Source organism: Lissotriton helveticus, chromosome 10 (genome assembly GCF_964261635.1).
Source record: "Lissotriton helveticus chromosome 10, aLisHel1.1, whole genome shotgun sequence".
NCBI lineage: Eukaryota > Metazoa > Chordata > Amphibia > Caudata > Salamandridae > Lissotriton > Lissotriton helveticus.
The window spans coordinates 575,979,618-576,001,808 of record NC_136071.1 but is presented as its reverse complement, the minus strand read 5'-3'; the positions used below and the strand labels follow the sequence as shown (position 1 = coordinate 576,001,808).

At 50.5% G+C, this 22,191-nt stretch overlaps 1 protein-coding gene across 4 annotated transcripts in view; it reads left to right on the top strand.

Annotated features, from left to right (window-relative positions):
- Window positions 1-22,191, top strand: part of USP7 (ubiquitin specific peptidase 7) — a 1,709,027-nt gene that overhangs the window by 288,117 nt on the left and 1,398,719 nt on the right. The gene's annotated exons all lie outside the window — the stretch shown is intronic.

Sequence of the window (22,191 nt, the reverse complement as noted above, 5' to 3'; positions counted from 1 at the left end):
ATAATGAAAACATTGTTCTCTTTACAATCTTTAACGACTTAGCTGTTATATCGTAACACATAGTACAGCTTACTTTTGTTGTTTCACTGCTTATTTACAGTCAAGTTAAGCATTGTAGTCTATAACTGCAAATATAGGGTTTCCCAACTTCCCGTGCCCAACTCCCATCCCTCGCAGGGGTGACCTCGTCGTTTGCCCGCTCGGGCTGTGGACGGGGGGGTGCAGAGTGGGGTTGATTCGCTGTGTCCAGCCGGAGCCAGAGGATGCAGATGAACAAATCCGGTGTTCACGGGAGACAGTCTTAGTTCTTGAAGGCAGATTTTTAAGGTTCACACCGGGTTTTTGCAGGAGCATGTTCGAGAGGGGGACAGGCCGGTAGGGCTGCGGCCAAGTCAGTGGGAGTCATCCTCTTGTTAGCTACTGCATGGCTGTTTGGTCCTTCTTGTCTGAGGAAGCAAGGTTCAGGGGTGCCCCTAAATACTAGATTTAGGGTTGTTACAGGTAGGTAAAAGGTCAGGACCCCCACCCCACCAAAATCTGCAAGATGACAGCAACTGAGTTGTACCTCGACTCCCCCACCTGAGGGGTGGAGTTGGCAGAGGTGGGCACACCTCTCTTCCTCACATGTTTTTCCCGCCGGTTCTCCCGCCCAAAGTGAGGGTCAGAACCAGTGGGGACAAGTTGCTTAAAGCAGCAAGTGGCCTGGGAAAGCTCACAAAAGCGACAAGACTTTGGAGCTTCTCCTTCGTGAACCCCGCCCCTCCTGGGGGAGGAGGCTTGGCACCTCGTCCCAGGATGTGTGTTTCAGGCTCCAGAGAGCAGCAGGCTCTTGACCCAGGGGTCCAGAAACCTGTCTGGTGGTGGAAGATAAAAGTAGCCACTCAGGCCGGACGCTAGTGGTAGTTGGTTTTCAGGAGGCATCTCTAAGGTGCCCTCTGTGCATTTTTCATGAAATCCCACACTGGCAGTGTGGGTTTAATGTACTGAGAAGTTTGATGCCAAACTTCTTCCTTTTCAGTGTAGCCAATATGGTGCTGTGGAGTTCGTAATGACAAATTCCCAGCACCATATACTCTTAATGGCAGCATGTCTAATAATGGACTTAGACACTGTAGGGATACAGGGCTCACGCATCTGTACCCTCACCACTGGTATAGTGCACCTAGCTGGAGAAGTGAGTGATCTCTGCAAGGGCAGTGGGTTGTAGGCATGGCACACAGAGGTGTATGCCATGTCGACTCTGCACCAAAACAGGGAACCTGCAAAGGCAGTGTGTGTTTTTAGAGGTACAGGGCCTCTAAGGGTGGCATAATAAGTGCTGCAGTCCTTGGAGGTTTTCCCTGGTCACAGTGCCCTTGTTACCTGTGGTACCATTAACCAGGGCCTGACCTGTGGCCAGAAATGGCAATTGGGTTAGTTTTAGATAAAGAACACACGTCCTGGGAACAAGACCAGGGCACTTCAAGTGAAAGTGCATAAGTAGTCTGGCAAAATGTGGGGGGTTTATGCAACAGAAAACCACTGTTCGAGGCATTTGAGCTGTAGATCATATACTTGTACATAGATCGCTATCTAGTGTTGGGTCAGGATGTTTGCACTTTGCTTTTCTTGCAAGAAGTCTTTCCAGTCACGAGGTAGGCGGCGACTCCTTTCGGTGATAGTGCACATGGGCATCGACTCCATCATTAGATTGCTTTTTTCCGCCATCGGGTTCCGATGTGTATTGCTGGGCTCCGGTTCGACACCTTTTCTCGGACCCCTTCGATGCGCAAGCCATACCCTTGATGGTATTATTGATTGCGGTTTCCCATTAGTCGCATATTGCTTCAATTTCTAAATCTTATATCTTAAAACTCATGGAAGGCCGTCTGGCTTACCCGTGCGGATCGCTCTAGCAGTTGATGGAACAGTCTCCCTTCAAGTTATGTTCCGGGTGTCGTGCTCAATTTCCATGCACCAACTTGCATGAAGTGTTCAACCTCTGTCCCTGGAACACTATCAGAGACTGCGACGCGTGCTGATCCTTTAGATCAAAAGAGACACTTTGTGATCGTCTGGCTCGACGTCACGAGATGCAATAGCAAAGCGGCTCAGACCGGACATCTTTGGCGAAGATTCCAACTCCGAATACCATGCCCAAAGAGCCGAAGAGGAAAAACCTGTCTCCGAGGCAGACTCAGATGCTGAAGAAGACGAGCAAGTTACTCAGGTTCAGAGTACAGTGAGTAAAGACAACACTACCCCCCGCCCCCCCTCCCCCCCACCAACAACCTAAGACAATGGCTCTGGTACTTCCTCTGCCTTTGAGCCAAGGTCGGCACCGACCAAGTTTCCGACGCCCCGCCCTCTGACCCGGCTCCGAAACAAAAAAAGCCTTCTGATTCGGGCTCGACCCTGCCTCCTCTCGTCGCCGATCCAACACCTTCGTCGCCGATCCAACACCTTCGTCGCCGATCCAACACCTTCGTCGCCGAAATACAAGTCCAAGTCTACACCGCTGGCACCGAAAGGCTTAGAGCCGAAACCGGCAACCAAGGAAATAGAGACTCCGTCGAAAGAACCTCGTCCGATCACTCCATTTCGGATCAGAAACAGAAAAAACTTAGTGATTAACCCTGTTCTGTAGTAGCGGATCTCTGTTCTAGTCATAATCATGTGAATAGTCCCGCCCATGTGCGTGAACCTCGGAGCAATCGAAATAGGCTTTCAAGTTGTCCTCTTCTGCAATCATGCATAGACACTTAAGAAAATGAAAGACAAATAATGCAGCCTGAAATTAGCAAGGCTACACTGGCCAGTACTTCATCCTGAAGTGAAAAAGGATAGCCAGATAACATTGAAATGTAAACATTTTGCTAAGTTTCACACAGAGAAACTCCCCTTCACAAAAATCCTTTGTCATGATAGATAGGAAGAGTTGGACAGACAAGCCCCTAGGCTGCCATTATGTGTCTGTAAATGGATACCGTGCCTTTAAGGAACCCTTCAGAGACCCTCGGTATCCCATGATACACAGCCAAAGGCTAGTTACTTTCATTTCTTTTTTCTGGCTCCTGCTAGCAGAACCCTGGAGCATTGAGCTCTAAAATTAGTGGCATATCTTCAAATTTTGAGCTTTTTTGATTGTTTGAGTTTCACTCAACGTCTGAGGCCTTTACCTTCCTTTTGCTGTCTTTTTGGAGCAGTTAAGGCACTTTTTTCTCATCAAAATGCCATCTTTATTTTACAAGTTCCCAGAATGTGGGAGGAAGAAGGCCAAATTGGACTCTCACAGGTTTGTATACTCTGTCTTCCTTCATCTCATGTTCCTGACTCCTGTGTCATCTGCAAGTCATTCTCCAGGATGACCGTGCGTGACAGGGAGAAGTTTCGTCTTCAAGGCCTGGAGCAGAGAAGACAACGAGTTGCAGGTGGGACATCTGGTCCTGGAGAGAGCCTTTCCTCTTCCACAACCCATGCGCCGGCCTCTGGGGGCCTCCCCAGTCGAAAAAAGGCTCAAACGACGCCGGTCCTGTTCAACATAGAGGGCGACTGTCGAAACCAGGTATGATGACGATATGCTCCCCGTTGACCCAGGGCCCTGGGTCTAAACGATGTGATGGGGAAGGACGTCGAGACCTTGGACGAGGTCGAAGTCTAGGACATCAGACGACGTTGACACATCGCCGTGGATCTGAGTCCAGGAGACATTGGCGCTCGCCGTAGAGTCGACCCCGCCGTTCGCCATGGACGACTCGCAGGTCGCCGTCGACAAGATCGGCCCCGGCGAGGAGCCTATCACCCTCTGGTCAGCATCTCCACGTCTGAGTTCAAGGTCACAATGGCATCAACATTCGCCATCTAGGGGCACTGCTTCCAGAGCGTCCTCTTTGAGGCCTGCCCGCAAGTGGAGGAGGGTGATTCATACCTCGGACTCTGAGTATTCCAGGACCTATTCTCCAACCAGGTCACCGGAACCAGCTCAACCTGTGGCTCCTCGTCAGTCGCCGCTGCGACCTAGGATGCCTACTTCTCCTCCTCCTCCACGCTCAGACGCCTCCGCCACCACCTACATCACCGCCTCCTCCACCTCAGCCGCTTCCTTGGCCGCCCGTGGCTCCACCTGTGCCGTTGATCCCGGCAGTGCCCAGAAGGCCAAGATCTCGATCCCGGCCGAGACATTGCTCTAGCAGCCGGCACCCGTCTTCTACCAGATCTTGCCGTCGTCGTCACGAGCAGTCACGTTCCAGGTATACTATGGACACGGAGTCCTCTAGTGGAGGAAGATACTCGCCGAACTTGTTGGATTCCCCACCTCCGAGGATGTCACCTGTCGATGACATTACCACATTTCAGGAGGTTCTGGTAAGGGGAGCGGCAAAACTGGGCATTGCACTGTCCGTGCCTGCCCCTACCACGTCTGTGATCTTTGAGACACTACAGCAGAAGCAAATCTCTCGTTCTCTGCTTCTTTTGGTACCCGGTTTGGAGGAACCGGCGATGGAGTTGTTCCTGACGCCTTCCTCAGTGAAGGCGTCACCCTCGAGACTTAAAAAGAAATACAGGCCCCCGGGCTCGGACCCTGCATTCCTTTGGTGAATCCCCCTCCGGATTCTGTTATAGAGGTGGCGGCGAAGAAGCTGCACGCTACGGCCCCTTCAACCACAGTTCCACCGGACAAGGAAAGCCGTAGACTTGATTCTGCGGGGACAAAAATCTGCAGCCACTTCAATGAAGCTCGACTGCCCTCTTAGGCCGGTATGACCGCTCCTTGTGGGAGTCTCTTCAACAGTTCAGGGAACTCCTGCCTAGAGACAAGCGTGAGGACTTTCAGGAGGTTCTCAATGAGGGTCTAATGGTCTCCAATCCGATCAGGCCGGCTGCGGGCACCTCTCTCCTGGCAGCCCATGGATATTGCCATGGTGGGACTCTGGGGCGCCATACATGGTTACGTCTCACCTCCCTGAAACTGGAGGCCCAGCAACGGATCGCTAACCTGCCATTCTCGGGTTCCACCCTCTTTATTTCCCATGCGGACGAGAAAATGGCTCGTATGAAAGCGTAGGTTGAGACCCTCAAGACTGTTGGCTTGGAGAAGCCTAAGGAACAGCGTAAGAGTTTCCGCCCCTACTAACGGCGCTACTCTTCCCAACGGTGCTAATCTGGTTTCAGCTTAGACCCCTGCTTAGACCCCAGTATAAGACATCTACTTGTATTCGGCAAGCGGAACAGGGTCTCTAGCTTCTGCATTCCTTGATTTTAGAATCAATAATTTTTCTGTGGTAAGTGCATAATGCACAGCTTAACAGCTTACATCCAGGCGTCGGCAGAGCGATTTACTAGAGCAATACACAGCGTATAAGGTCTACATCCCTGGGGACGTCCTCGCGATAATGCAAATCTCATTGGAAGTTCAAGGCACCGTGGCCAAGACACCACTTTTAAAAACACTAGAAATAGAAAAGAACCCTCCCCTCCCCCCACCCACCCACCACAGTTCCTCCATCAGTTCAGGACCTCCCCACTATGAATTACCGGGTTTTACTTATCAAGGCAGGTAGCCTCTGTTCCAGGTGGGTCTAAGGGTATGAGCTGTAAGATCTGCAGGTATTTAAGACATGTTACTTCTCTCATGTCTTTCGTAAGGAGCTGTAAAAAGGGGGCCTATAATTTCGCATATTCCTTGCCGCGGCCATCTACAGTAAGAGAAAGACGTTCCATTGCTAATAGACGCTAAAGCTTATGTATCCAGTCTCTCAGGTCCGGGTCTAACTGAGATCCCCATTGCCCTGAGAGTACCTTCATAGCTGCCAACAGCGCCAGGGCTATCTGCTTGCCCCTCAATGACTTCAGTGGAAAGGACCCGTGGTGGGGCAATCCCAGAAGGGTATGCTCGTGGCAATGTAATCTGAAATGCTGCATTGAGGTCATCGATAATTGCTGCCCAATAATGCACCAGCTTCGGACAGTGCCACAGCAAGTGCACTAAGGGTACCAGTGCAACCACCCCAGTCAGCAGAGGTCTGATTTGGACTTGTCCCAAAACTTAATGCGCTCTGGTGTGTAATACCAGTAATGGACCACCTAATAGGCCGATTCCGCACCGCTATATTGGAAGCAGTGTGGTGTGTGCGCTGAAAAATGTGTTCCCACTCCTTCGGTGTGAGGGGTCTCCCCAACTCTGTCTCCCATCTAACTTGCGCCTTTGTACAATGTTTCTTAGGGTGCGTAGTGATCATAGTATATAATTCAGATATGAGCTGATAATCATCTTTTTTACATATTAGCCATCTTTCAAAGGTCGTCATGGGGCGGGACATGTGAGCAAAATTCTCAGAACGCGTGACCCAGTGCGCGAGCTGCGAATAATGAAATGCATCAGAAGCCGGCAAATCATAATCTGTACATAGGAAAGCTGATCCCATGCTTTGAGGGTTGGGGAGGTGACTGGAGAAGAATACAAAGCCCATGCTCTGTGCTTGCGGGGCAGCCACAATTCCCGCCAGATGTTACGCCCAGCTGCTGTCTGATCCATAAAGTTCCAGTGCTTGCTGGACAGGGGACTATTCCATTCGACAATGTATCGGAGACATGCTGCTTGGTGATAAGTACCCACTAGCTGGAAGTCAAGCCATCCCTTGTAACCTCTGGAGGATGCCTAGTGGAGGGCTTGCAGGGAGCATCTGAAATAGGTAGAAGATACGTGTAAGTACAGTCATCTTTACTGCTGCCAGTCTCCTGTACCACGCCAATTTAGGACTTGTCCAGTCAGAGAGCGCCTTGGTGGTTTGCTCCAGCAACAGAGCATAATTGAGGGCGAGATATTAAGAATTTTGGATATTGTAAAGTTGACTTTAAACCCTGCCCCAGAATCGACCGGGGCTGCGTGAGCGAAAGAATGACATCATCGGCATTCATACTGAGTTTATGTACGTCTGCTCCAAATTTGATACCCGTTATGTCAGGGTTGGTTTGAATATGTTGGGCAAATGGCTCCATGTAGAGAGCAAATAAAAGTGGGCAGCCTTGCTGCGTGCCTCGGGGATAGGAAAGAGGGTTGATCTACAACCATTGACCCGCACTGCTGCTATGTGTGAGGCGAACAAGCTACGGACCCACCGGATAAAGTTATCTCCAAAGCTGCGTAGAACTGTGAAGAGAAACTCCCAATCAACAAGGTCAAAGGCTTTCTCTGCGTCGATTGTGAGAAGGCTGGAGTGCGAGATCGATGGGTCAAGTCAATGAGGTGAAGTAGGCTTAGTATTTTCCCCTCCCTGACGCGTCGGAATAAAACCAGATTGATCTGGGTCTAAGAGGCCATCCAGGAGCGGGTTAAGTCGTGCTGCCAAGACACTTTCGAATAACTTTGTGTCTGTTAAGCGAAATTGGGCGATATGACCCACAGTCTTTAGGGTCTTTCCCGGGTTTAGGGATTACCGAGATAAGTGCCTCAGACACATTGACTACGTTACTGCTCCCGTATCAAGGAAGGAGTTAAAAAGCTTAGTTAAAAGGGGAGCCAGCTCCATGCAGAATGACTTATAAAACAGCGCTGGAAAGCCATCCGGACCTGGTGACTTGGCTACTTTTAGTCGCGCTATCGCCGAGATGACTTCCTCGATGAGTATGGCCGAGTCTAAATCGTCAGCTGAGGACTTAAAGGGGTGATACCGCAAGACTTTAAATATTCCCCCGGATCGTGAAAGCGGGTATCTTCTTTCGCATAGAGGCGTCGATAAAATTGACGAAAGGCGTGAGCAATAAGAACATCCGTGGTATGCTCTACTGCATGCAGGTCCCGGATAGATTGGTTACGGGTGCAGGCTCAGAGGTCCGACATCCAATGTGCAAGCATCCGCACACATTTATCCCCACTAAGATAGAATTTGTGGCGCAACCTATCTAGATCCAGATGTTTTATGCGCCGCCTTGTCTCTAGGTCTCTCCAGATTCTCAGGGCTCCAGTTTGTTTATGAACTGCTTCCAGTTCCCCCACCTCCCTCTCTAGTTATGAGTGAAGAAGTGATTCGCAGAGGCGCCACCCCGACGTCGGGCGGGATCCCGATGGTGTGAATAAGAAAGATGAGTGCGGGGTCGGAAAGGGAGCGTGGGGTGATGTCTGCCGATTGTAGATAAGGGAGTAGAGCGGCACAGGCCAAAAAGTAGTCCAAGCGCACGTATGTTGTGTGCCGCTGAGAAGTAAGTGTAGTCGCGCCCGCTAGGGTGTTGGACACGCCATACATCACTCAGTCCACAGTCATTAAACCATTGTTTCCCCCCTTGCGTCAATGTGCCTGTGTGAGTAGACCTCTGAGCTGACCAGTCCATGTCCGGGTCCATCACTACATTGAAATCTCCACCCACCAAGAGTGCTACATCTGGCGAGGCAAGGGCCTCAGACAGTGCTAGGCGCAGAAAGGGTTCCTGACGCTCATTTGGGGCATATAAAGACCCTATTGTTAGTTGAGTGCCACCCTGCTGCACCCGTACCGCCAAGAATCGGCCTTTGAGGTCCGCCACAGTGGAGAGTACTTTGTATTGCGACCGTGCACTAAAGAGTATGGCCATCCTGTTTTTCTTGGATGCCCCAGAGGACCACAGCTGCAGCGGGAAACTCCTATCTCTCATCCATTTGGTGTCCCTAGCTAAAAGATGGGTTTCTTGAAGCAAACCTATGTCGCTCCCAGTATCTTGTAAGAGGGAGAGGATTGCAGATCGCTTAACCAGATTATTTAACCCCCGGACATTCAGGCTCACAATTTTAAGATCTCCATAGGGGAATGAGCAAAGAGGGCCATCTCATCTAAACCAACCAGTTGCCTATCATACCCATGAACTGATGCGGAGCCCCAACAAAAAACCCCAACCCCCAAAAACCCTAACTCAATTGTGGGCAAAGACCGTAAAACAAAACGCAAAAATAGGAATTTGAAAGATGTGACCAAAGTTAGTTTCCCTGACCAAAAGGAGGGGGGGGTGGGGGGAACACCGTAACTAAACCATATTTTACTGTACAAGTTCCTGTCGGTAGAGAATGAAGTTATCCGTCACCGTCTGACTCTTCCCTCCCTCCAGCACCATTGATTAAACCCACCAAGATGCCAGGGTTGCGCCCCTCATGGGACGTTAGAGCTCTGTGACCTGCGACACTGACACAAAGGTTGCCTCTCTCACGTTGACTAGCAGAGGTATCTAGTTTGGAGCTAGACGATGATTTCCTGACGCGTTGCCACTCCGATGACCGACGGCAATGCCGGGGAAGAGGGTGATTGGTCTCAGGCGATGTAGGGGGCCTTTCCAGACACATGGCAGCATAGACTTCTTCTAGGGAGCGAATCTGCAGGAGCTTGCCGTTGAGCTTAAAGATGAGGTGGAATGGATGGCCCCAAGAATAAGGGATGCTCCGGTCTCGCAGGTGATTAGTGATAGGCTTGAACTCTCCACGCTTAATTAACGTAGAAGCATCCAAGTCCTGGTAGAGCGCAGGTTGCTGACACTGGAATTGCACCGGCTGTAAGTCTCTGACCTTGCGGAGGAGCTTCTCCTTAATTTGGAAATCGTTCACACAGACTAGAATATTTGGGGGTGTCGCCTTGGGGCCTCGCGGCAGTCCAACTCTGTGCACTCGGTCCATCTGTATCTCCTGAATCTCGTCCTCTCCGAGGATCTGCCGAAATATCTATCTGCCTGTTATGCCGCCTCCACCACGCACACCCCCACCTACTTAGATCAAGTCAGGAGGTGAGGTTTATCCCACTGAGGCTGTAGTTTCCAAGTCTAGGCGCCAGTCTCACAAATGCTGAAGGTACCCCCAAGTGACCGCTTCACCAGTGCTAATGGCATGCTCTATAATTGCATATGAGTTGGGGGCGAAGCCGTCCTGGGCCGCGAGGCAAGGCCCCAGCCCCGCAGGTCCACCACTGCCCACCGAGTCACGGGCCAACCACAGTCCTCACCTTAATTACTTCACGGGAAGCCAGACACACCAGGGCCCGCACTCAAGACTGGCACTGTAGGAGGTAGTCTCCGCTTGAATCGGGGTCAGCCGTGGGCAGATCGCATCTGCTAGATGCCACCCCGGGCCTGCCGTTCACCGCTGCAGCAGTTTCGAGCACCTCCTGCCAGAGGTGGAGGAGACTGGGACCCGCAAGCCGCCACAGTGCTTCCCGCCCTCCGCCAGCAAGGATCTCCGTCCGCTGAAACACGGCATGGGCACAACCGCAGGAGGCCACCGCACACTGGCCCTCCACCCCCCACATTGGAGGGGGGGCCATCTCGTCCGGCGGGATCTCACATGCCTCCCTGAAGCCAGGCTCACTCTAAGGGTTTCCAAGCCGCACCAGCATCTCTCCGCGCACTGGCTCTCTCAATACGCTGATGTGCTCAGTCTGCAGCGCCCATGGGTCCGGTCCGGAGCCCTGAGGGCCGCAAACAGGCCGTCCTGGGAGGGACAAAATGGCAGGCGCCGCACGTAGTCCCTCAGGACCGCCACCGCTCAGCACATCAGTCAGGTGGCCCGACTCTGACCCCTCATATCCGCCGCCGCTCACGTCCAGCAGCCTCGCTAACCAAATTCGCCAGAGGCCCTCGCTAAGTCCGGCGGGCCGCAGCAAGGCTGGGGCCGGGCATACCGCTTCTCGGGTCGGAGGCGTTGTGGAGTCCAAAAGAAGCTTGACATTAGCACCAGGGCAGTGGGATGCACCGTCCCCCTCACCGGTAAGTGCAGATGGGCATCAGGGTGGGTGATAGTACAAAGGCTGTTGTCTGGCGGCACCGGAGGGATAGGAAAGAACGTCCTACTTTGCCACCATCTTGGCCACGCCCCTGCATTCCTTGAGTTTAAAGTTGATTTTAAATTGTAACCTTTTTTCGATGAATTTGGGCCCCTTTTAGCTAAATTATTATAGTTGAAATTTTGTTACAGAACTCTTACTCTTTGGTCTTAAGTCTAAATGGCTGCAAGCTTCTAAGGATCTGGAAGGAACCTGGCCTTTGTGTTTGGTTCAGCGAGACCATCGAACATGTTCTGTTCTGTGCAGCCTACAAAGGATATCGGGGGGAAAAATGGATACTTCCACTTTGTTGGCTTCTGGGCTCAGGCGATTATAGAATAGCAACTAGGATATTGAGAACAGATACAAAGCACCCCATAGTGTTTGCCGCATCACAATCTCAGTTTTGTATGTGGAGAGTAAGGTCTAAATATTTGCAGTCCAGTGATCCTGGTTCTATTGCAGCGTAACTTGCACATATTTTGTATGTAAATTTGCTCTTCATCGTGGGATGATTTTTTTTGTCTATTTGTTAATGTACTCCATTTAGTTAAATTAAACGGTTTTATGTACTTTTATGGCTTAGTGCCGTATAAAGAATTTGATTTATAGTTCAGTTACCCAAACCGACCGGAATTGACGGTTAAAATGGTAAATCTGCACCTGACCAACAGGGAAACTCCAGGGAAAGGAGTTAAGTATCATAAATGTATGAACTTTACCGAAGAACGTCTTTTGCCAATCATTAAGCATTTTAATTATATTTTCAAGGGCGACTGTGAGAAGTTGGCCTGATATATGATGCTCACTAGTTCTAGTGATCACCTTGTATCAGTCCAAACAACCCTTATCGTGATTGGTTGTAAGTCAACCTTATAGACCAGCTATCCTAATGGTAGCATGGACAAAGCAGTCTTAGGCTAAACTCTTTTGGCATGTGAAGCCAGCTGTTTTACCACAATATAACCCCTTGAATACCAGATGAAAGGACACCACACAGGTTGTTATGAAAATAAACAGTATATTTATTAATAACGCCACCTCTGAACTCTTTATGAGGTCAGAGGGCTAAGCACATGACAATCTCTTAAGAAAAATACGATAAGTTGCACAAAATTACAATGGTGCCCTAGGGGCACGACAAACCATATACTAAGTAAGTGGAATGTGAAAGTCGATAGAAAGAATGCAGCAGTCCAGAGGCGGTAGGATCGATGGGACCACGCTACACTAACTAGGTAAGTAATAGGAGGCCCACGGAACGCGTGTGCAGAGTGTGAACTCGCACACGAGATGCGTAACAACGTCTATGGACAGTACAGTTCAAGTAAAAGGGTGAGTACGGACAATCCTGACTAGGTATGACAAAAACGACTGTGGAACTGGACACTAGGACAGTTAAACTACCCTTGAGCACCGAAATGCTCTATTTATTTTATTTATTTATTTATTCAAAGTTTTATATAGCGCGAACAAGATCTTTACAGATATCAGAGCGCTTCACAGAGACAGGGGTAGGGGCAACAGGACTGAACAGACATAATGCGAGCAGTATAATAGTCACTAACATAATAGGATAACAGTAATGTACAGACAACATACCGATATACAATCAGGTAACAAATAATATAAGACGGCGCAAGTCATTGATCCCGCTACAATAGAGTTCAGGTAAACTTTGGATGTAGGGATGGCTTATACCAGTTTCTTAGGATAGAGAGAACACGGGGTGGGGGCATCGGGAGGGTGATTCAACAAACTAAAGTGTATCATATATTGGTCGATAGTAGGAGAGTAGCATAATAGTGTCACAATCAAGTAAGAATATAGTGCCAAGAAACAATCAGGTGATCAATAATACAAAGCGATGCAGTCTCTGATCCAACACCTATAAAGTTCAGGAGATCTTGGCCAGAAGGATGGTTTTCACCTCTTTCTTGAAGAGTGCAGTGGAGGAGATAAGCCTGGTTTCAGGAGGGAGCGCATTCCAGATCCTGGGTGCCATTCCTGAGAAGGAGCGCTTGTATGTTTTTTCTTTCCGGAATCTACGAGGTTTCAGGATTAGATTTTTTGTACTTCTATTGGATCTCGAACCTCCTGATATAGACAACTTTTGAGCGAGGTAGTTGGGTGCCTTGTGGTGCACGGCCGAGTGTGTCATAACGGCAATTTTTAGCTGTATTCTGGCTTCAAAAGGCAGCCATTTTAGAGATTTTAAGTCTGGGGATATATGCGAATGTTTTCTTGAGCCAGTAATGAGTCTCGCGGCAGCGTTCAGGGAGGCTCTTAGGGGTGCTGTTGTGGATAGCGGGAGTCCGCTGAGGGCCACAATTCCATAGTCTATGCGAGGGATGATTAAAGCTTGTACAGCAGTTTGGAAGTCTTTGGCTGGGAGGAAGGGTTTAAGTTTCCTCAGTGTGTTGATTTGGAAATTAGCTCCTTTTGTGGCTTTGCTAATGTGCTGTTGCATGTTGAGCTTGGCGTCGAGTGTGATGCCTAAGGATTTCGCAGAATCCACGATGGTAGGTTGGGCATGGAGTGCTGTTAGGTTATTGAGCCAGGTTTGGGTGGTGGTAATTTTCGCCGGAGGTGAGATGAGTAGGAACTCGGTTTTCAGAGCATTGAGGTTGAGGTGATTATCGACCAACCAAGATTGAGTGTTACTAAGTGTGGAATTCAGAAGTTTGATATCTTCCGGGTATCGTAGCTTTAGGTAAAGTTGTGTGTCATCGGCGTACATATGGAATTGAACATTGGATGCTTGGAGCAAGGCGGCGAGCGGTTCCATGACGAGGTTGAACAGTGTGGGGGAGAGGGAAGATCCTTGTGGAACACCTAGATCTGCTGGCACAGGTGTAGATAGCACATTGTCGATCTTGAACTTCTGAGACCGGTTATGAAGGAAGGAAGTAAACCATTTGAGAACAGTTCCCGATAGACCAATTCTAGTGCTTAGGAGCTCCAGTAAGTTCTCGTGTTTGACCGTGTCAAATGCTGAAGAGAGGTCAAGAAGGATGAGGAGGCAGGACTCATTGCGATCAAGGATTTGGAGGGCGTCATCAATTGTGTGTCATAGCTCTTTCCGTGCTATGTTTCGCTCGGAAGCCTGATTGATGAGGGTTGAGAAGGTCAAATTGATCAATGTGTTTTGTTAGTTGGAGTTGGACACATTTTTCCAGCAGTTTGGCCAGGGTGGGGATATTGGTGATAGGGCGGTAATTGTTCAGGTCAGACGGGTCAGCTGTAGGTTTCTTGAGAATAGGCGTGACTTGCCCCACCTTGAGGGAGTCTGGGATGAGACCTTGTTGAAGGGAGCTGTTGATGATTTTGGTCCAAAGTGGGAGGAGCAGGGGGATGAAGTCTTTTACAGCATTAGCAGGTAGGGGGTCTATGAGGTGATTAGAGGGCTTCAAGGTGCAGAGCAGTTTGTGTATTGCTTCTTCCGAGTAGGTGTCGAAGGACAACCATGATGCATGATTTTTAGGTTGAATGTTAGACATTCTGGTGTGGCTGGGGAATTGGCTTACATCCATGATGAGGTCATTTCTTATGTTGTCGGTCTTTAGCTTAAAGAAAGCAGAGAAGGCTTCACAGTGTGGGGTGTCGCTTGTTGTGCTGTTTGATTGTAAGGGTTGTGCCTTTGTTTGAGTTTTGATTAGTTCGAACAGCTTTTTTGGCCTGTTTTTAGCTTGGTCCAGCTGGCGGCTAAAGAAGTCAGACTTTGCGCGCTTTATTTTCCTAAAGTAGGCATTTCTCTTGTTCTTAAGCGTTTTGAGATGCAGTGATGAGGGGTCAGATCTCCAGGTGCGCTCTGCCATTCGCATAGCACGCCTTTCATCATTGAGTCTGCCGTCATACCAAGGGTTAGAGATCTTGGTGGAGACTCTTCAGTTGCAATGGGGCGACTTCGTTGACTATTGAATTCATAGTCAAGGTAGTGATTGGTCAGTGATAGAACATCCGAGGCACCTGAAGGGGGAAGGAGGAGACTGCCGATGTGGGGAGGCAGGGTATTGGGGTTAAGATTCTTCATGTCCCTTTTCCAGGTCTTGGATTTGGTAGGTTGAGCCGGGTTAAGTTTAACTTTTTCGTTGATATAGAAGGTGATAATGTGGTGGTATGACCAGTCACAGGGTTGGATCGCCTCCAGTTGGGTAGAGTCCTCTTCGGCGATGATGAGAGAGTATCGAGCCTTTGTCGTGTGTTGGTCTATCGCATATTTGGGTGAGGTCAAGCGCATTAAGGAAAGTTTTGAGACTATTCACCGCTGCGTCTTTCTGATCGTTCCAGTGGAGATTAAAGGCACCCAGGTAGACTTGGGTGGTCTGCCGACCGGCATTGGATGTGATCGTGTCCATGAATTGAGTGAATGTGAGGTTGTCACCAGGCGGGTGATAGATGAGATGTAAAGCACAAACTTGTTTGCCCTCGCTGGTGATATCGAGGCAGAGGAGTTCACAGGAAGTAAGGGAGGGGGAGGTGGCTTTAGTAACGGAGAGGTTGCTCCTAAAAATGCATGCAATTCCCCCGCCCGTCTTGCCAGGAGGCCTGCCGTCCAGTCTAATGATGTGATAATTGGGGGGGACTAGTATGTCCATTATCGGTGTAGAGGCTTCAGTAAGCCACGTTTCTGTCAGAATGGCTAGGTCCAGATCCATTGTTGAGACGAGATCAGCGATGTCTGAGGAGTGTCTCTGGGCCGATCTGCAATTGAGTAGGATGCATTTGAGTTTGGGAGTGAGAAGGGTGGTCGAGCCTTCTAGAGAGAGGGACTTTTCTGAGGTTGTTAGGGACGGAACCTCTGTTGCTAAGCGTTGGGAGCCTCAGGGGATTTGTGGGTATGGGGATGTGTGTGATGGCTATGTGTTTTACCGGACCTGGGCCATAAGAGCGAAGGAAGGAGCATAAGTCGCGTTCCGACAGGGAGTTGAGGACACGACGGGGGCGGTGGGAGTTATTGCGAGCGGGGATGGTCGGCCAGCGCAGGGGTCGTTGAAGGCGAAGGTATGTGGGGAGGGTGCGTCGTTTGTAGGGTAGTGGAATGGTGGGAGGTTGACTGGGCTGTGAGAAGAGAAGTTCTTTGATTGCGTGGAGATCTTTTTTTACTTGTAGGAGATCCTCTTTGACTTGTTGGAGGGTGGATAAAGTCAAGTCCAGAGGTGTATTGGGGATGGGGTTGGTGATGAGAGCCATTGGCGAGTGGTTGAGTAGTGAGCTGGAAAGCGAGCAGGGTACCGAGGGGGGGGGGGGGATATGCTAGCGTTATTGGAGGGTTCTACGGTGATATTGGGTGGGATGGCATTCGATGTGTGGGAGAATTTGTGGGCGAGTGGTGTGGGTGAGGTAGGGGGAAGGTGGGAGGCATAGGTAGAGACGTCGGTGGGAGACGGTGCCGATGAATTGAAGAGTGAGTGAAGGCTGAAGACAACGGGGGTGGCAGGAAGGTAGTGGGGCTGAGAATGGGAGGGGAGAGAGGTGGGGATGCTACGGTAAGGGAGGTGGTATGTTCTGTGGGTCTAGTTGGGAGGGTGGAGCAGGGGAGGGAGAGGATCTGTTGCGGGGGGGGAAGGGGAGGGGGAAGATAAGCTCCGGACGGTGGTGTGTTCAGAGGCGTTCGTGGGGGGTGTAAGGTGGGGGGAAGGGAGCGGAGGGGTATCGAGGATGTGGGGGTATCGAGGATGTATGGGGGGAGTGTTCTCACGTGGGGACTGAGTGGGGGGGAACAAAGGGTGGGATTTGTCGTTATGTGTGTCGTTCTGGTGCGGATCTAGGTAAGAGGGGTTGTGGGTGGGAGTTATGTCAGGGGAGAGAGGAATGGGAGTGATATGAGTGGGAGTCAAGGGGATAGTGTTAGAGGGGCGGCTAGTGTATGAGGGGGAGATATTTGTGACTGCGCTTGGGGAGCGTGGGGTGGTAACAGCAGGTGGGCTATTGACTAGGGTGCTGGGGGTAGAGGTGAGGTGCGTGTGGATCCGCTGCTGAGCTATGTTAGAAGGATTGTGGGTGGGGGCTGCGACGTCAGGAGTGATAGTGCTGGAGGAGTTATGGGTGGAGGTCCGCAGCTTGGAAAGGTGCTCTTTGAACTTGGGGAACAGGTTGTCCAGTAGTTCCAGGTTCTTGTCTGTGGATTGAATTAGGACAATCCCGTTATTGTAGATAGTAATGGTGGTTCTGCCAGGGAAGAGTTGGGAAGGTGTGATAGAGAGAGTTAGGCCATGAGCGGTTTTCCTGGTGGTGGAGACGGTGAGTAGGGTTAGGAACGCTTTTCTCCATTGAGCTCTGCGTGAGGTGTGGAAGATGATATCAATGTTCAGGGCTCCATTGCCCGGTGAGAAGTAGGTGTCGGCAAAGGGGGTTTCAGGGTGCGACCTCATGAAGTTGTGTTTAAAGCGTTTAGCGGCTTTTTTGGTGAGAGTGGAAGGGTAGTTGATTCTATATGTGTGCTTGCCGATGAGATCCATGTTAGGATGGCTGTAACGGTGGGTGTGGGAGGAAGAACGATAATACACATATGCAAAGAACTACTATCAACCGTTGGTTACAAAGCACAGGAGTGACACTAGTGAGTGGCCAAAAGTAGGCAGAAAATATAAGAGGTAGCAGTTGGTGCAATCCAGGAACAAACAGTGCGCAGTTGCAGCTTACAAAATGTACAATATGAGAGTTAGCAATCAGTTAAATGGAGCCAAATTGACACATCAGAATGTAAGAGGTAGCAGCGGTGTAATTCAGGAATAGAAAGTGAATGGGTGCAGCTTACAAGACTAAACGAAATAAATGAGGTAGTAATCAGTGCATCATAGTGATAAAGTGAGATGGGAGCAGCTTACAACACTGAACCAAATAAATGAGGTAGCGATCAGTGACTAATAGGGATAAAAGTGAGATGGGTGCAGCTTACAACATATACAGTATACAAATAGGGATAAAATACTAATGAATTACTAGGACCAATATAGGTGCAAACAAATGACTGCAATAAACAAATATGACACTAGTGAGCAACCGGTAGAATATGAGGTAGCAATCAGTGCACTGTCGGTGAGGAAAAGTGAAAATGGGTGTAGGTTACATAAAGTGTAAAAATACCAATAGTAATATAATACTGCAGTAAAAGGCAGACACTTAAGCACACAAAGATTTAAATACAGAGCTATGTAAAGTCTGTGGTACCGATAGTAAACAGTAGTCAGAAAGACTAGTCCATGATGGCCGCCAAAGAGAGAAAGAGTAGTCTAAAAATGGCCGCCAAGTAGGGGGGTAGAATCATTAGTCCTCTTTTAGTTGTTGCTGTTTTCAGAGCAGGGAAGAGCAGTTTCAGATTCTATTCCGGCTGGCTCAGGATCTTGCATGCCATGGGGAGTCTTATCTCAATTTTGTTATCTTAAGTGGAGCTGCTGAGGGTCCTCATGGGTTCAGGCGGTACAGGAGGGGATTAAGTGCTCAGTTTATGGCCCCGGCCATTTTGAACAAAAGAGGTTTTTTTTCAAAACAAAAACGAGTTGGGCAAATTAAGTACCTTATCCAGCAAAAACGAGTGAGGCAAAGTAAATACCTTTTCCAGCCTTCACTTCAGCATGTGCTCTGCAGTCCCAGCCTCAGGGGCAAAGACGATCTTTGCCAGCGTTTGCAGATCACTGTGGCAGTGGCGCCCAGATCGACAGGCTCACCTCCGAGCCGAAGGGGGCCGCCTCTGCTCTTGTGTATTATAATTGTGCAGCACATCAAAAACGTGAGCGCACACGAGAACGGCGAGCCCCCCCGACAGCAAGGCGCCAGCTTCCTCCAGTGTCCCGACAGTGGCTGCAGGCGGAGGACGAGCAGCCAGGCACACAGCTCACCCGGCAGGGCAGGATGCGCTGGACTCAGCCCGCAGCGATCATCCAGGCGGGGAAGCCCTCGCTCGCCAGCGCTCCGCCAGTCCGCCACGTCCCACGCCTCTTCTGCCTCCACGACCGCCGGGCGCCCACCTCCTCCGATGTCGTCGTGAGGCGCAGGAGTCAGACCGGAGCGAGCAGCTAGGCGCAGAGCCCAGCGGACGAGACCGGGCGCACAGCTCCCAGCGTGAGCAGGACACCGGAGGTCCCGGCAGCAACCACAGGTGGGCAGCACCACTCCGCAACGACGTGTCCGTCGTACTCCAGGCGCCAGCAACGGTCCAGGTCCAGGTCCACTTCAGCGACGTCCCGCAGGCAACCACCGACCTCGCCAAGCACACCAGTCGTCCACAGCCGGCTCCAGGCAGCAGGCATCCGCATCGAGCTCCGCAAGTTGGTCAGCGGGGAGCCCAAGGTCCGAGGAGGAAGGCGGGAGTGTCTCGGTCACAGTCTCCAGTCAGGTCGGGGATCCTCAGCAGGTTTCATCCAAGCAGGTAAGGAAATCCAGTTACTTGTTTTAATCCTGTTACTTGTAGCTCCAGTTACTTTAGCGTTGCTCAAGACGGTGCAGCTCGGAGCTGATGGGGATAAAAACCAAAAAAACTGGATCCCCAGCACAGGAGCTCTTACAGAGAGCTCCTATCCGGCGGTAATAAAATAGGTTACCTCACCCACGGGCTGCGGGTGCATAGGTGCCAAAGTGTCGGGTTCTCGCGTTGAAGTCAATGGAGCCTGAAAGAAAAGATGCTGCAGGCGACCAGGAGGAAGATGTCCGGTGCGATCCAAGGGTGGATCGGTGAAGAAGAGGACCTGAAAGCAGAGGGGACAGTGTTCAAAGTCACTAGCCAGCGACCGGTTTTGAACCAGGAAGGAACCAGGTGCTGTCGTCGCGATCAGGTGAAGAGTGGACGCTTGACTCTGCAGCCACGTGGACCAGGAGGTGTCTTCGACGACCAGGATGGAGGCACGAGCTGTCCCACGCAGGCTCTCGGTGTCGGCGGTGTTGGATCCGGAATCGGCGTCAACAGGCCTTGGCAAAGGCAACCCACGCGGTGAGTGGAGAAAGCGTCTGATGCAGACTAGGAGAGTCCAGGGTGCCCCTCTTTTGGAAGGGAGCAAGGGCCTTTCTGGGGCTACCAGACCAGCAGTGAAGATTCAAAGGTTCGTCGTCTAGGAGGCCACTAGCCAGCCGGCAAGTGACCAGACAACGTGTCGAGCAGCAAACAAGCAGAAGGGCCCCACGCAGATCTCGTGGATGCTGGAGGGCTGATCTTCGGTGCAGGGGCTGCTCGGGGCTGGGGCTTCTCAGTCCCCAAAGCACTTGGTCGAGTTTACCTCGGGAGTCGTGCTGGAAGCGAAGTGCAGGTTCGTTCAAGATGGCCGGTCCCACGTGTCTCGTCGCACCCACGGGTCTCAGCTGTGCTGCAGATGTAGGTTAAGGTCGGAGAGGTCTGGGAATCCGGGTCTCGTCGGGCTCTGAAGTCTGGATCCTCGAGGGAAGACGACAAAGTGAAGCCGCTGGACGCTTGATGGTGCCTGCAGATGCAGGGTGGACACTCCTTGCCCACAAGGGAGATTTTCTTCAGTCTTCTGTGGAGCAGAACGTCGAAGTCCAGAGTTTCTTCTTGTAGAGTAGTTCAGGATTAATCTAAACTGGAATGGGACCATCTCCTACCTTTATCCTGCTAAAGGGGGCTGTACTACTGACTAGGTCCCTCCCCTGGGTGGGACCAGGAAGGGGGGTGGGTACACCCCCTATCCTTTGTCCGGTTTCCCGCCAGAGCTGGGCTGGGATGCCCCAGCAACTGGTTTGAACCGGTGTATGCACAGGGCACCTTGTGTGCCCCAGGCATGTCTCATTCCTTTCAGGCCTATCCTACCCAATACACAAAATCCTGTCTGGGGTGGTGCTAGCACCTCCCAAGGCAGGAAACACTTTGTCCAAGCCGCCCTCGCTGGAAGGACTCCCAGCAGCAGGAGGTCAGACTTGTGTCTGTGGTGGCAGCATCCATTTTGTGATGCCAAGGCTCGAGTTAACTTTAACCGGGGTTCACAGTTACATACATGTCGTGTCCCTCTAGAAGGGTGGAATGCTACCCCGTCGCCAGAATTGGCGAGGGGGTAGTATTCCAAATCGTATGACACCTTACTAGACATGTTTTGATAATGTTATACCAGAGTTAGCATTTGACCGCGAGGTTGATAATGCACTTAAGAGTATATGGTATAGCGTTATCATGGAACAGCTATTAGGACTTGGTTCCGCAAGCTGCAAACGGGCTCAGCTCATGCCAGAGCACCATCTCACATAATTCCAAGCACTCTGCCTTCAGGATTGATAAGGCCTTCCATAGGAGTGACTGATAGGAATATATGTGTCCATTTTAGGGTTAGATATAGTATACTATATCTACAGCAAAGGGTGATTACACCACCTTGCCCCAGCTGTCATGCAGCCAGTTGTCAGTTTTAGATGGCCAGCCAGGGGTGGCATAATACATGCTTCAGCCCCTGGTAGGCCCTGGGTACACCTATGCCCTGGATACCTAAGGTATACTGTACAGGGACTGATAAGGTGGCCCAGTACCAATTGGTAAATGCACCTAAAGTACATGGTTGTCAATTTAGAGAGAGAACAGCTAGGCTGTGGGTCTGATTAGCAGGCCCACAGCCAGGGAAAGTCGTAAACCAGTGAAGCAAAAAGCAAAAATCTGGGGTGACCATAGGATTGCAGACCCCACTCTCCTACAGCGACAAAATACTGCTCCTCCCCTCAGCTACAGGCATTTTGGCAACGTCACACCTGTAGTATGCTTTGTACTAGGCACAGCTATATTATATAAATAGGATCATGTAATCCTATCACATTAAAGGAATACTACAAAATACTCGCAAAGATCTTTACTGACAAATTGGCTGCTGGTAGGTACATCACTGATTTATAAGTGTCAAGTCATTAAATGAATTGTGGATACCTAAAGACTGTGTTGTACAGCCATAAGAATATTTAGTAAATATTAAAGTTTACAGTAAGTAAAATTGCTGTCTTTCTAAATATCTTTTTCTACCTCAATAATAACAAATGGTAGGCGTAGAGGCCCCAGGAGTGGAAGGGCATTTGCTGTCATGCATAAGGAGAAAAGTATTGTGATGAACAAACCAAAGTAGCCCCTGCCTGGCATTAAGAGTGAGCGTATGGTGTCTGGATACCAGATCCCCGTCAGGCGAAGACTCATGCAAAGTAATCAGCAGAAACTGTGGTGGGCGCACAGATTTACATGTAATATACCTTCACACCGCTCCCCGGTGAGCCTCCAGCCCCCTCCATTCCATTCCCTGCACTGCCACCTCACCTTCAGTATACCCTAGTCTTGCTTTGGCGTGATGTCCACCCACTCCACGTTGAAGTGCTGGGGCTCAGCCTTCATCTCTTCGGCGGTCATGGTGCGAAAGGCTGACGGGAAGTTTGCTCGCCGAGTCCCCTGTGCTCACGCTGAACGGGATGGTTAGAGCCGAGGTAAAGCAGCGCACGTGCCTCAGGAGTCTACAGGTAACAGGCTCAC